This window comes from Pongo abelii, chromosome 14 (genome assembly GCF_028885655.2).
Source record: "Pongo abelii isolate AG06213 chromosome 14, NHGRI_mPonAbe1-v2.0_pri, whole genome shotgun sequence".
In the NCBI taxonomy this organism is placed as follows: domain Eukaryota; kingdom Metazoa; phylum Chordata; class Mammalia; order Primates; family Hominidae; genus Pongo; species Pongo abelii.
The window spans coordinates 106,007,985-106,022,259 of NC_071999.2; the positions used below are offsets into that span (position 1 = coordinate 106,007,985).

General features: G+C 44.1%; 2 protein-coding genes across 18 annotated transcripts in view; one reads left to right on the forward strand and one right to left on the reverse strand.

The window, feature by feature from the left end:
- CLYBL (citramalyl-CoA lyase) overlaps nt 1-14,275 on the forward strand; it is a 290,169-nt gene that overhangs the window by 216,318 nt on the left and 59,576 nt on the right. The window lies entirely within an intron of this gene.
- LOC112128603 (uncharacterized) overlaps nt 10,243-14,275 on the reverse strand; it is a 127,065-nt gene continuing 123,032 nt past the window's right edge. For 3 of the 4 annotated variants that reach the window (XR_008512807.1, XR_008512802.1, XR_008512805.2), the window contains one exon: nt 12,804-12,987. The gene's annotated coding sequence lies outside the window, so the exon portion shown is untranslated. Of the gene's footprint in view, nt 10,453-12,803; nt 12,988-14,275 lie in introns of those variants that run through there. The other variant, XR_008512803.2, reaches the window with a different exon arrangement.

The window sequence follows — 14,275 nt, forward strand, 5'->3', positions numbered from 1 at the left end:
GCATGACTGGTGGCTGGGAGGCTTAAAACTGGGACAGGATCAGAGTCATGAAAGAAGTCAAGGAAATGGTTCAGAAGTAAGGCTGAGACTGACTCACAAAAGCTCAAAGTCCCTTTAAGTTGGTGTTTGGTGCATTGGCAGGGGGCAGGTATGGTGACTTAAAAGAGCCATGCTCAACAAGATCAAGCACAACACAATCACAGATCACCCCAGCAGACCTTAGCAAGTCTAGCCATTTCTTTGGTGGTGGTCACAGTCATGCTTCAGCCCAGTTTCCACTTGGACAAATGGTACACATTTTCAATGAGATGAAAATTAAGATACAATCCATGTGCTCAGAGAGTGATCACAGCTCTGACTAAACACTGTGCCCCAAAGTGTTGAGGAATTGCAAAAACCTAGCTGAGTTAGGGGTCTCTTTTCTGTTACAATAAAGCTCATAATGAAAATTAGCCTTCTTTGTTCTTCCCCAAGTCTTTCTTTCTAGACGAAACTACTTTCAACTGTTTTAACTTCCTTACTGTTAACTTCCATATTTCTAGATAGTATGATCAGACTGTTATTTCTTGACTTTTAAATGTAAGATAGTATCTATTGACTTCCTTATATGTAAGATGAAGATTGAGCTCTCTTACCCTTCTCCCATTTCCTCATCCTTCCAACATAAATATATTTTGGGATTATATCAATATTCATTGTTACTTAAAGTGACCTTGTAAATATTTTCACAACTGAGCCATGTTTGATTTGTATACTTATGTTTACTTTATTGTTTTTCCTGAAGTTAATAATTGCCTTGAATTTATTTATTTCTTTAAAAATGTTTCATTAACTGAAGTCTATAGTTTACATTACGATTCTTTGTGTTATACAGTTGATGAGTTTCTTTTCTTTCTTAATTTCTTTAAAAAATAGAGATAGGGTCTTACTATATTACCCAGGCTGGTCTTGAAGTCCTGGGCTCAAGTGATCTTCCTGTCTCAGCCTACCAAGTAGCTGAGACTATAGGTGCAAAAAAGCCACTATACCTGGCTAGTTTACAGGTTTTAACAAATGCATTATGCTATGTATCCATTATTACAGGATCACACAGGATATTTTCATTACCCTGAAAGCATCCCTGTGCTCCACCAATTCATCCTGCCTCCATGAGCCACTGGCAACCACTGATCTCTATAGTTTTGCCTTTTCTAAAATGTCATATAATTGGAATCATACAGTCTGTAGCATTTTCAGACTAGCTTTTAAAACTTGGCAATATGCATTTAAGGTTCCTCCATGTCTTTTTGTGGCTTGATAGCTCATTTCTTTTTATTGGTGAATAATATTTTATTGTCTGGATGTTCCACAGTTTGTTTATCCATTCATCTATTCAATTTGCTTTTTTTCTGTGTATCTATCACTAATTCAATTCTGGACTCTCCAACAGAGCCGTAAAGTGTCTTTAAATACATCAAGTAACCTATCTGTTCTATTTTTCCCCGACAAGTTGTCATCCACTGCTCCATCTGAGCCGACTGCCCAGTAAATCATTCTGGTAGTTTCCCATTCTGTCATCCATGTAGTCCTTTTGCCTGATTTCTGAGTTGGGTCTTTTGCTTATTGGATCTCATGTATTTTTCTTTCTTGGTTTATTCCTTCATTTTAATGGAGTACATCCTCTAGTCACTTCCTCGGAAAAGATATATGGGAAATAATTTTGTAAAAAAAAGATTTGGCAGGTCTGCAAGAAATATTTATTCTATCCTCACAGATTAGACTTAAATAAGTCCCAGTAGAAAAACGTCAGGTTGCTGGTGGCTTGGCATAAACATACTACCAAGAGATTCCTGAATGGTTGGAATTCTATTATTTCTTCTATTTTTGGTCTAATTTTTTCTATTAGCTTGAAAGCCTTCTGACTAATAGCCCTCCCCACCCCCCACCCCCCCCCCCCCAGCTAATCCTTTTGTGAATTGATTTGAATTGGCCTCACTTCATTAGCTGAGCATGGGAAATGTTAACTTCTGTGCAGAGATATGTATTATAGCATAAGAATGGTTATGGTCACTTATTAGTATTTCTCTCCCCACTTTTGGATTGAAACAAGTACAGAATAATTAGAGCAGAGACTATTTCTGGCAAATAAAACAGTTAATAATTGGAAAGGTATGTTTTAGTGAAGATTGTTTATAAACACACCTCTTGCTGCCAGGATCTTAAAGTCTAATTAATTAGTATCAGCCCAGCCTGCCTTTCCTCTTCTGTCACTTGCTTTCATCTTCCTTCATATACACACACACACTCACACGAGCACACGCCCCTTGTTGTCTTGCCTTTTCTTTTCCTCTTTATCTCAGTCTGCACAAGTTTGCGCACAGAATTGGCTTGCCTCCTAGCTGTTTTGTCCCCACACTCCATCAAAAAATATTTTCTGCATCTCTAATTTCATCAAGATATGCCTGACTGAGAATGTCAAAACCACTGAGCAGAAGTGTTTAATCCAAAGTTGGCTCCGCCAGTGATGATCAGCTGAGGAAACAACCTCGAATTTTTCCCTAATTATTTGTTAGGATGTCAGTTTTCACTTTATGGGATAGGTTCACATCCTGCTTCTCACCCCCTGCCCCCCACTCTTTATTGGGCAGAGGCCTCCCACTGATTTCCAATAGAGTTCTCTGCACCCAAGAAAGACACATGGAGAAGAAATGGTACCTGGCTGTCTGTGGGTATGCTACCTTCAGCAAAGATGTCCATAAGCAGTCGTTTCATGTTTTATTGGACAGGCAGACTCTAGCCATGTTTATGTAATTCCATAAGGTAAGGTTTGAGAGGGTGAACTGCTCACTAGCGACAAGCCCTGGAGGAGTCTGGGCAGCTCAAGGTAGAACTAGAGGCAGAAGATCCTTGCTTGGCAGTCTGATGGCTGTGTGACATCAGGACAGTCCATTAACCCCTCTGAGCTTCAGTGCCGTCTTCTGTAAAATGGGAATAATATCAACTACCTCCTAGGGTTGCTACAAAGATAAAAACCAAGTAAGTGCATGTGAATGCGCTTTATAATGAATGAGAAGTTGCCCTGTAAATGTTGCTTATTAGCTGACCTTAGAGATAAGAATCAAAATGACACATTTTTCTTCCAGGTAGTTTTTCCCCTTTGGCTTAGTCCCCTTTTTTTATGAGGGATGATCTGCTGTTTAAAGCATTTATTAATATAAAGATTACGAGAGGAAGGATTTAGAATGTAATTAGTGGGGAAGGGAGCCTGCTTCTTTGGGATGAGAATGCCATGACTTGTTGGCTCAGTACAGCACACTGGTAATCTTGTTTCCTGAGGCTGTGCACACGCTGAGAGCACATCATGCTCACAGGCACACTTAGTGAATATCTGAGAATGTGGTGAGGGAGAACATGTGTCAGGAACTGGGCAGATGGGCAGCACAGATTGCCATTCCTGCACTGGCTGTGATTGCGGTAAGTCCCTCATGGACACTGGTAGAACCTGAATAGATATCATCGAATAGATAGGTCTTCCTGCCCACAGTTTCAGTTTGCTTCCCAGTCCCCTCTCTGTCCATCATCCACACAAGTTGCAGAATCTGCAGCCTCACCCCACTGGACAAAGGGCTACAGATCCGCCAGTGTATCATAACTCACATGGTAGGCAGTGGCTTATGGGGTCTTTGCAGAAGGGAGAAGGCTGGACTCTTCAGGGCCTGAAGGCGTTTATTTAAATTTCTTCACAGTTTGGAAGAAAGCTACTGTGATGGTCAATTTTAAGTGTCAACTTAGATAGGCTATAGTACCCGGTTATCTAATCAAACACTAGATGTTTGATTAAAAGGAAGGTATTTTGTGAGTGTGGTCAACACTACAGTCAGTTGATTTATGTATAGGTGATTGCCCTCCATAAGGTGAGTGGGCTTCCTCTGATTAGTTGAAGGTCCTACAAGCAAAACTGGGGTTTCCTGGAAAGGAAAATCTGCCTCAGAACTATGACATCAATGCCTACCTGAGTTTTCAGCCTGCCAGCTTGTCCTGCAGATTTCAGACTTGTCAATCCACAGTCTCATGAGCCAATTACTTAAAATAAGTCTATCTGTGTATCTCTTATGGATCCTGTTTCTCTGGACAGCCCTGACTGATACAGCTGCTCTCTATCCAGAGACTACCTTTTTCTTTGACTCTATTGCAATCCAACTCTCAGCAGTCCAGGGTATGAAACATTTTCTTTTCACTAGGAAAACCAACTGCATTACTGGAACAACAAACCAGGCAAATGAATCCCAAATCATAGTCCAACTCTGATCTTGAAATCTACTAAGCTTTGCTAAAACTAAGGTACATATTTTATCTTTTAAAAAATCTGGATCCATTTTACTTCATCAGAAGTGGGGAGTTCAGATCATCTGCATTCTAATCCCGTGTCTGTCTTGGTTCTCATCCCTGTTCAGCCTCTCCTTACTCCCTGAGATGGTCGCCCTGTTGGAACACATGCCCCTTGGCGAGGAATCTCCATACACCACCGAGTTGGAGTTGTCTCGGGGCCCGAGGCAGTGGGACTCACATTGTAAGCTTTAGGTGTCAATGAAGGTGTCTTTCCTTGAAAGACACTAAACTTGAAAAAATTGTCATCTCATAATTCCAGGTTCCAAGATCACTCAGGAGAGAAACGCTCCTCCCTGTTTAAGTTATTATTTTTATCTCCAGGGTCGTTTCTGGAACCCTTCATATACATTTTAATCACTTTAAGTCTGAATCACAAACGTTACAAGGCTCACCTTTGGCCATTCCCAGGCAGATGAGGCAGGGTCTAGGTTCCGTGAGTCATTTACCACAGACTCCAGTTGGAAGCAGTTCCCAGTGGGGTTACGTGTGAGCCTTTTCAATTGTCCGTGACTGTGTTCCGTATACACATATCGATTCCCCTCTCTAATTCCCAGAGCTAGTGCCCTGCCCTTCTGTCTGGCTTGGGTGGAGCCCCTGAGGGGTGGGGAAAGGACCTGGCGCCACTGAGCAGACGTCCCTTAATGGTAATCCTCCAGTGAGTCAATGGCCTCCAAAGAGACCATGAGCGTGGTCTTGTTGATGAGGAATGTAGTCACAGTCACACGAAAAAGTCCCCAGTCTCTGCCTCAGGACCCCATGCATGGCCCATCATCCCCGCTGCAGAAAGAAACTGGACAGGACCTCCCCTTAGGAGCCTGTCAGCCCTTGTCACTAATCAGCCCAGGGGCTACTCAGAATGACTGGAGGCACTCACATCCACCCCCTACCAACCACACTGCCCGCTCTCAGCCCCTGCCACCTGGGGAGCCCCACACCAGGGCAGGGCAATCAAGCTTGGCTTCTGCATGCCGTGCAAAGCTTGCCAGCAGCCAAGCTCTTGAAATATTTATATTTATACATGCAAGGCTCAGACTCTCGCTTTGTCCCGACAGGCGCCATCGTATGTGGGGATGGGGTATGGTTCGGGAGGGTTCATTCATCCCATGCTAGCGTGCCTACCCGCCAAGGCTCACTTGCGCAGAGGAGCAGGGATCTCACCAGAATAGTCAAAAAGTTGGCCATTGTCATGAATCAAATCCATGTGTTGGAAGAAATATACTTTAGAAAATTGCATAGTCTCCCCTTCCCTTTGATTCAGAGATTTTCGTTTCATTTGTGCACAGGGAAGAGTTGAAATGCCCCTCCTGAGGGGTGCCCTTCTGGGGACGCAGGACCCACAGATTGCAAGGTGTACAAACACAATATATGTATTTATTTTCAAAGACAACATGAAATAACACCATAGAGTTTTTGTGGCTACCTGTTCTCTTTTGAAGAACTGTTCGAAAACTAGATGATGGGCAAAAACTCTATAGAAGGGAAGGAGGCAGGAAGAGCCACAGTTTCAGCTAAGTCGGATGGGTGCACTCGAGACTCAATTAGCAATTGTTCCCATATATTTCAACAAACACACCTTAAACACAGGTTTTCTGAGTGAAGTCAGTGATGAAAGCCTGTGGGTTAGGGGCATTTTCCCATGGTAATGACAGCTGTTCCCACAGAAACAGCTCCATTTATCTCAGAACTGCAGGTTTCACTAGCTTGGGCCTCTCATCAAATTGCATGCATGGGAATTATTTTTAAGTACTCTAAAATGGTATCATTTCCTAATGGCAAATTATTTGGGTGTATTTTGAAACTAATTAAAAGGGAAATGTCCTATTTTGTAAAGAGCAGCATTTCTACATTTTAAAAATCAGATGTTCTCAGTGGGGAGCAGGGTTTTCTCTTCGTCAGTGTTGGCTATTGCTAAGTGCATCCCAGATTGAAAACCTCAATGAAATAACTACAAGGAAAGGCATGGGGTAAGCTTATGTTGGAAAAGGAGGAGGGAGACACCTACATATATATAATACATACACCATTTATCTGGGAATTTAGAAAGCCTTTTCATGTCATCTTTTTTTCTTTCTTGCTCGTTGCTTGTTATTTCACTGTGAGTGCAAATATGGAGGGCGGCAGAGGTGCCAGCTCCATCATGGTGTCCAAAAATTGGCTTTGTACATATGCTAAATTAGAGATTGGCTGGCAGAAGCAGTGTGCAGACCCTAGATTGGCAGGGATTCCTCGTGACGGAAGACAGGGCCGCGAACCCACGGGACATACTCTGAAGCCAGCAGCCATGCAACATGCTGCATCCCCACATGCCAAAACCTGTTTTCAAATACATTCAGAATCTGCATCAGGCATCAGATCCCACCCAGGTAACGCCCTCCAAAACTCGAATCCCCTTTCCTTTCTCACGAGGAAGGGACTGTGTTGAACCTGTCACGGGACAGAGATTTGAAATTTTTCACCCAAGGCTCCAGGTCATTTTAGTCACCACCTCTTGTGAGTAGGCACCGTAGCATCTAAGGAGGAAGGTAGGAATCTTGCAGATGCAAACCTTCCTGTTTTTTTTTCTTCCTTGGAAATAAGCAAACTGCCAAGGCGATTCTGATGCAGGAAGAATGAACGCAGTGAAGGAACACGTTAGACAACCGGAGCAGGGAAGTCCATGCCAAAAAGATCTGCCATCTGGGGCTTTTTTCTCACTGTGTCAACCAGAAAATGCCTCTCTCATGTACAAGTAGCTAGTTGGTGGCTTTACTCTTCCCAAGAGATCTGCTTTATTTTATGGGCAATGATGAGTTTTAATAAAAGCAGGGTTGTTGTTGTTGTCATTACTGATCTTGGGTTTCTGGCTTATCTTAGAGTTGAGCACTAGAAAGGAAGTAAGGAGAATTATTTTCTAGACCAATAGGTGCTTTTGACTCAAATGATGACATTGGACGCTTCTAGGAACCTTTAAAGTAGGGACATTAGCTCCAGTTATGTCACATTTCCTCTAAGGGTACAGTGAAGGATCAGGAGCTGAACAAGCTGATCTCAGTCCCAATCAACTCCCAAATGTGACAGCTGATTAGAGCCTTGCAGCCTTTCAGGTACTGTTTAATCATTTACTCGCTTGAGTGTATAAGCTCCGTGAGAGCGGAGAGCCTGTCTGCCCATAGCACACACTCAGGAAATATTGTTGAATATGATCATTGGGTTGATGGCCTCACGGGGTGGCACCAAGGGGGCCAGCATGTCAAGCGTAATTCACACCGGAGCAAGCTTTGGGTCACATTCTGTATCACGTGTAATGTAGTGAACAAGCTCTCGGATGGGCTTCAGGGGATGTGCGTTCAAGTCCTGGCTCTTCCCCCGGCATCAGAGTGACCTTCAGTCATTTGTTGATCTCTCTCTTGGACTTTTGTCTCCTTGTTTCTCAAATGACTAGATAATTGTAGAGCTTTCTTCAGCCCTAAAATTCTGTGATTCTGAAACTCAGCCAGTCATCTAAAAATGCATCTTCTGCATGATGAAAGATATTTATTAGGCCTAAGTGGAAGAGCCGGCATTCTTGATGAAAATAATTACCCTATGCACACATCCTAAGGACAGTGGTTTAGATCAGTGCCCTCCTGGTAGAGATGAACAACGCAATGGGAAGGACAGGCACTGATGCACAGAAAGACCAGGAGGCTGAGCGTGGTTCCAGGCACCACTGTGGTATAGAAAGTGGCACCTAGAGCCAGCCAAGGACATAAAGATGGACTTGAGACACTGGAGCAGTGTGGGTGCCCCTCATCTCAGGAATGTTGCAGAGAGGAGTCATATATGAGATTAGGTTTGCCCCAAGTTACCTCTAAGTTCTGTCCAACTCAACTACTCTGTGAGTCTGTGACAGTCCCTAGCTCTGTGTCCTAGGACACAGTGACACCCCTAGAGATCTTACCAAAGACCTCAAATAGTCCAGGCACTCTTCCTCTTAAGGGATGTAGGGAGGAGAGGGAGAGATGGAAAAGGGAGAACTCATCTTTGTTAACATACTGCTTTCTAGTAACTCTTTTAAAGAAGTGTTCATTCCACTGTTCATGGAATATGCTTCCAGTCATGGATTGCATTGAAAAGATAAGTCCATGTCCTAATCCCTGGGACCTGTGAATGTGACCTTATTTGGAAAAATGGTCTTTGCCGATGAAGTTAAGGATCTCGAGAAAAGACCATCATGGATTATCTGGGTGGGCCCAAAATCCAATGACAAGTGTCTTTTTAAGAGAAATCAGAGACACACAGAGGAGAAGACAGACACAGAGGAGAAGTCAGACACAGAGGAGAAGACAGACACAGAGGAGAAGACAGACACAAAGGAGAAGGTCACATGAAGAAAGAGGCAGAGGTTGGGTGGCGGCAGCTGCAGGGACTGCCAGCAGCCAGCAGGAGCTGCAGGAGGCAAGGAGGATTCGCTAGAGAGGTACCACGCCCTGCATACACCTCAAATCCACATTTCTGGGCTCCAGAACTATGAAAGAATACATTTTTGTTGTTTTAAGCTGCCAACTTTATGGTAATTTGTTATGGTGGCCCTAAGAAACTAATACACCTCAGATAGATTATCATTGATATCATTAATCAGGAGCTGCAAGGTCTCTTTTCCTAATTAACATCATGGTTGTTCTTACTAATAATAAGAATAAAAGAACTCTCAGGGAGGCAGCGGGAGGGAGAGCATCAGGATAAATAGCTAATGCATGCTGGGCTTAATACCTAGGTGATGGGCTGATAGGTGCAGCAAACCACCTTGGCACGTGTTTACCTATGCAACAAACCTGCACATATATCCCGGAACTTAAAATAAAATTTTAAAAATGAACAAATAAATAAAATAAAATAACTCTATCCTTAAAACACATTAACAATATTATTGAAGAATAATATTAGATCTTTTGAAGTAAGCATTTTTTTTTTTTTTTGCCCATGTAATATGTCTGTAAATACCCGCTTCTTGAATGAACCACCATTTTCTTTCTTTCTTTTTTTTTTTTTTTTTTTTTTTTGGTAGAGGGAAACACACACTACCAGAAAAAAGGGGGCTCCATTTTGATATCCTTCCATCCCTGGCCTTGTTTTGGTAACTTTGTTTCTGTAGCAGATCCACACTCAATCAACCCATCTGGTTTAGGGTATTTTAGCTTCATAGAGCAATAGTATCAATACAATTCTGCTGTTTTATTGTACATTTATCAAACAGTTCACTATCTGGTCTTTTGGCCAGAATTTCTTGGCCTCTTCTCAGAGCTCTGTCTCAATACGTCTTTTGATAACTGTTTTCCAACACAGTCTTCATTTCAATGTTAGAATATGATGTTAATCAATTTACTAGCTTCCAGTCGAGGATGAACAGCTTACAGTGCTTGTGACAATATTGGATGTATTTATTTCCAAGGGAATGATTTTTAACAGCACATTGTGTTCTTATTTGCTTTTCACAATCCAGTTCCAGCATCTGAGAAACTTTGCTTTGATGGTTGACTCCCATTAGGGAAACACTGAAAACAATTACCTTGTAGTGGTCTCAGTTCTTCCTAGCAGCTTTGCATTTCCATGGCGCGAGACCACTGGGTCGTACCGCTTGTTTCTCCCGCCACGTCCTCAAATGATCTCGTGAAAGAACCCACTTTAGACCTCATTGTTACCTTCCCTCTACTTCTTTTTCTTCTTATTGAATTCAATTCAACAACATGTATTAAATACTTACGACCTACTACCCAGGTAGAAGAAGCCAACATATAGACAGGGCCTGTCATTAAATAGTGATAAGATCTGATGGGGTAAGTACCAGCATATTTAAATTTATGTAAAAACTGAGAAACACCCTGAAAAGGCCTTTTATTGTTGGACATAATTCTCTAGTCCTGAAGTTATCATCCAAGGGAGTTCAAGAACTCATCCCTTAAGTGGACTGGGCAAGCTGGCCATTTAGCACTTGTCGCAGTTAGAATTAGGAGCTTGGCTTTCATCTTATCCTTTGGTGTCACAGAGTAGGAGGAAAACATCAGTGATGGCCCCATAGGACCCACCGGTGGAGACAAATTGAATTTGGGATATGTTATATCAAATCTGTTAAAGGGAAAAAAAGAAAGAAAAGGAGGGGAGGGAAGGAAGGAAAGAAAAAAGAAAACCCAAAAGAATTCGTTATAAAACCATTATATATTAATGGTAAAGTTTAAGAGATTTTGAAGTATTGTCATATATTATTTCATTAAGTAGTGTATATATTTATTTATTTTATTTATTTATGTTTTTGAGACAGAGTTTCGCTCTTTTTGCCCAGGCTGGAGTACAATGGCACGATCTTGGCTCACTGCAACCTCCGCCTCCCAGGTTCAAGCGATTCTCCTGCCTCAGCCTCCCAAGTAGCTGGGATTATAGGCACCCGCCACCACACCCGGCTAATTTTTTGTGTTTTTAGTAGAGACAGGGTTTCACCATGTTGGCTAGGATGGCCTCGATCTCTTGACTTCGTGATCCAGCCACCACAGCCTCCCAAAGTACTGGGATTACAGGCATGAGCCACTGTGCCCAGCCAGTAGTTTATATTTTTATTCTACCAATTCTTATTCTTTAAAGGGAAGAAGGATTAAATAAGCCCTAAATGTTACATTACATTAGAATCTTTGAATTGCTGCCATAGCTACATAATGGTGTGGAAAGTAGTAAACCCATTTTTCCCAACTTATGGGAAAGTACAAACTAAAAATGAGTGAATGAATTAATGCATGAATAAATCATTAGAACTCTGCCAGCAGAGTCCTCCAGTCACCTCCCCCAACACATACTCAAAGACAGAACCATCCCTGAGTGCCTAGGTACTTGGCACTGCCAGAGCCCCTGAGCACCAAGTGTGACAAGAAAGGGCCACTGTGTTGCTTTTTTTTTTTTTTTTTTTTTTTTTAGGCGGAGTCTCACTCTGTCGCCAGGCTAGAGTGCAGTGGCACGATCTCAGTTCACTGCAACCTCCAACTCCCTGGTTCAAGTGCCTGGTTCAAGCGATTCTCCTGCCTCAGCCTCCTGAGTAGCTGGGATTACAGGCACACACCACCACACCCAGCTAATTTTTGAATTTTTAGTAGAGACAGGGTTTCACTATGTTGGCCAGGATGGTCTCGGTCTCCTGACCTCGTGATCTGCCCACCTCAGCCTCCCAAAGTGGTGGGATTACAGGCGTGAGTCACCGTGCCCGGCCCTGTGTTGCTTATTATGAGGACACCTGGGCACTTCCAGCCCTGCCTCCTTGGAAGTGGGAGGGATAACTGGCGAGAGAGGTGGGCATGGCTGAGGATGCAGTAGGAGGTAGAACAAAGCCAGAGTCCCACAGGTAACCTTCTGGCCAGTGCCTGGTTCACGCAGCTTTAAGGTGCTCCAAGAGGATTGGGAGACCCCTCAGGACCACGGGAGCCTTGGGAGAAAATAAAGTAATGCCTGCCAAGGTGCCAAGCCAGTGTCAGGCAGGTAGGCCCAGGAAGTAACTATCTCAACCTGCTTACGCCAGGACTCCTGGTGAGCCCACAGCCTGGGAGGGCATAAGAGTAGGTCCTGTCCCATAATAGATTACTCAGTCCTGACTCATATAGGGGGCTTATGAGAGAAGGAATCCTTAGGCCTTCCTAGGTGGCCTGCAGGAGCCTCAAAGTCAGCATTGCAGGGAACACTCATTCCCCCTTCCTGAAGTTTCCTTCCTTCAGGAGGGAGCTCCACTGGTGCAGTGCTGTGGTTCTCCCACCCCAGCCCACATCTCCACAGAGCCAGGGTGATGCGCCCAGTGGCTATCCTGGCATATGTAGCTCTGCCTCCTCCTTTTTCCTTCCTTGAGGGTGTGGGCTACCCACAGGCAGTGTGACTGATTCCCCGCTCCCCGGGGCCCACTCTCTAGGGAACGGGGTACTCTCAGTCTTCTGCAGCCTGATGATAAGTCAGTCTAACTCCATGGCCCAGTATTAAAAGACCATGTGGCTCTTTCACTCACTTCTGTCCTCAACCCAGCCTTTATCAGAAATGAAGGAAATGTTCTAATTATCCTCCTGCTGCCCCTTTTGTCTTATTGTTCAGTCGGTTCAGGATTTTGATGGTCAAGAGGTGATGTTATCGAGATCCTAAGCAAACACCTCTAAACTAAAACAATGATGTACACGTACCCCCAAATTCTACCTGTTGTTCTTCCCCCTCTTCCTAACACACAGAGTGAGAAAGGGAATTCTCCAAGATCAGTAAAAAGATTGCCAAGTATTGCCCAAGCCCAGAGCCTGTCTCTCTATGGTTACCTCTTTCCAGATGCTTTTCTTGCTCCTGCCACTATTGTGTTCTTACCATTGCCTCTACGCTCTGTGAGTAGCTGATTCATCTCTGCTTTTGTGTCAGTGTGCAGGCTAAGCTGCTACAGCAGAAAAGACACAAAGCTACCGTAGCTCAAACCAAATGAAGTTTATTTCTCCCACCCAACAGTACAGAAAGAGGTAGCTGGGTGTTCTGAGGCAGGTGGGAAGTGCTCCTCCTCCATGTTCATTCAGAGACCCACGTTGTATCTGCCTTGTTGCTCTGACATCCTCATCTGCGTGGCTGATGCTGGCTCACCATACCATGTTTGAGGTCCAGCATCTGAGATGGAGGAAGAGAGAGTGGAGGGCAGGTGGCTTCCTTTTAAGGGTTGAATGTTGCCTACACCACTTCTGTTCCATTCACACGCTAGCTGCAAGTGGGTCTGGGACATGCAGGCTTTAAGAAGTGCCAAAACTCAAAGGAAGAGGGGAGAATGGTTGCTGTGAGCCATCAGCTGTCTCTGCCACACCCCTGTGCAACCACATGTGATATCTGCACATCACCCTGCACTGCATTTTTGCATTGCTCTTTATTGCATTTTTGCATCCCCAGGACCTAGAACAGTGCATAACACAGCTGAGTAGTTGAACAGCTGAGTGAATGATGAGGGCCTTTTTCCCCCAGCAAGCCAAACCCCAGACCCAGACAAGAGTAAAACAGAACTAACAGAGACAAGACTTGAGGGTGCTGTGAAGGTGTCAGTGTGCACAGTTAACCGGGAAGTCCAGGGTAGGTGGTAGATTGGCAAGAAAATCTGACAGTGAGCTGACCGCCCAGGGGCCAGGACTTGGAAGACAGGGGAAGGTAAACCAGATGACAAGGACAAGGGGCAGCTCAGTGGGGAGCTGTTGTTAGAGAGGTAGATTTCAGGGCTTGAGAATTTGGGATGAGGCAATTTTGAGAAAAGTGAGGCCAAAGTATGACCAAGTCCTCAGGGTGGGTGTTGGGGAACGTGCAGTCATGAGATGGGATTTCTCCTGGAGCTGCATGGAGAAGCTTCCAGCCGTGAGTGCTGGGGGGGACTTGAAAGGGTGACACAATCAGACAGTGTGGACTCTGCCAGGGGGAGCGTTGGTTGGTGAGGGGAGGGAGGACAGAGACACAGATCTAGAAGATGTCTCCCTCTACCCCTGGCCCTGCATACAGGGGAGCGAGGCGTTTCTTCCCCTGGAGAGGGTGGTGACACAAAGCGGGACAAAGCCAAGCCTCAGTTCCAGCACACAGAGTGGACAGTGTTCCAGGGAGTGGCTGCTGATGTGAGGGAATTTGTAACTACAGAAGCTACAGTGCAGTAAGGTAGGAGGTAGGGCCAGGAGGAAATAGACCCGCGCCAAATGCAGGTGTGTGAAGAATGGACTTAATCATTGTCACAGTGTCTAGTAACTACCGATTCAGAGGACAAAGTCCCAGTTTCAGGGCTCTGCATGGTGATGCCACGGTGCCACAATGTGATGGATTACAGGGATCTGTTAAAATACTTATATGCACTTTCCTGTGTTTAAGCTTTTTCTATAAAAAGTATATATTGCTTTTATAGTCAGAAAACAATGCTACTTAAATCATTAAA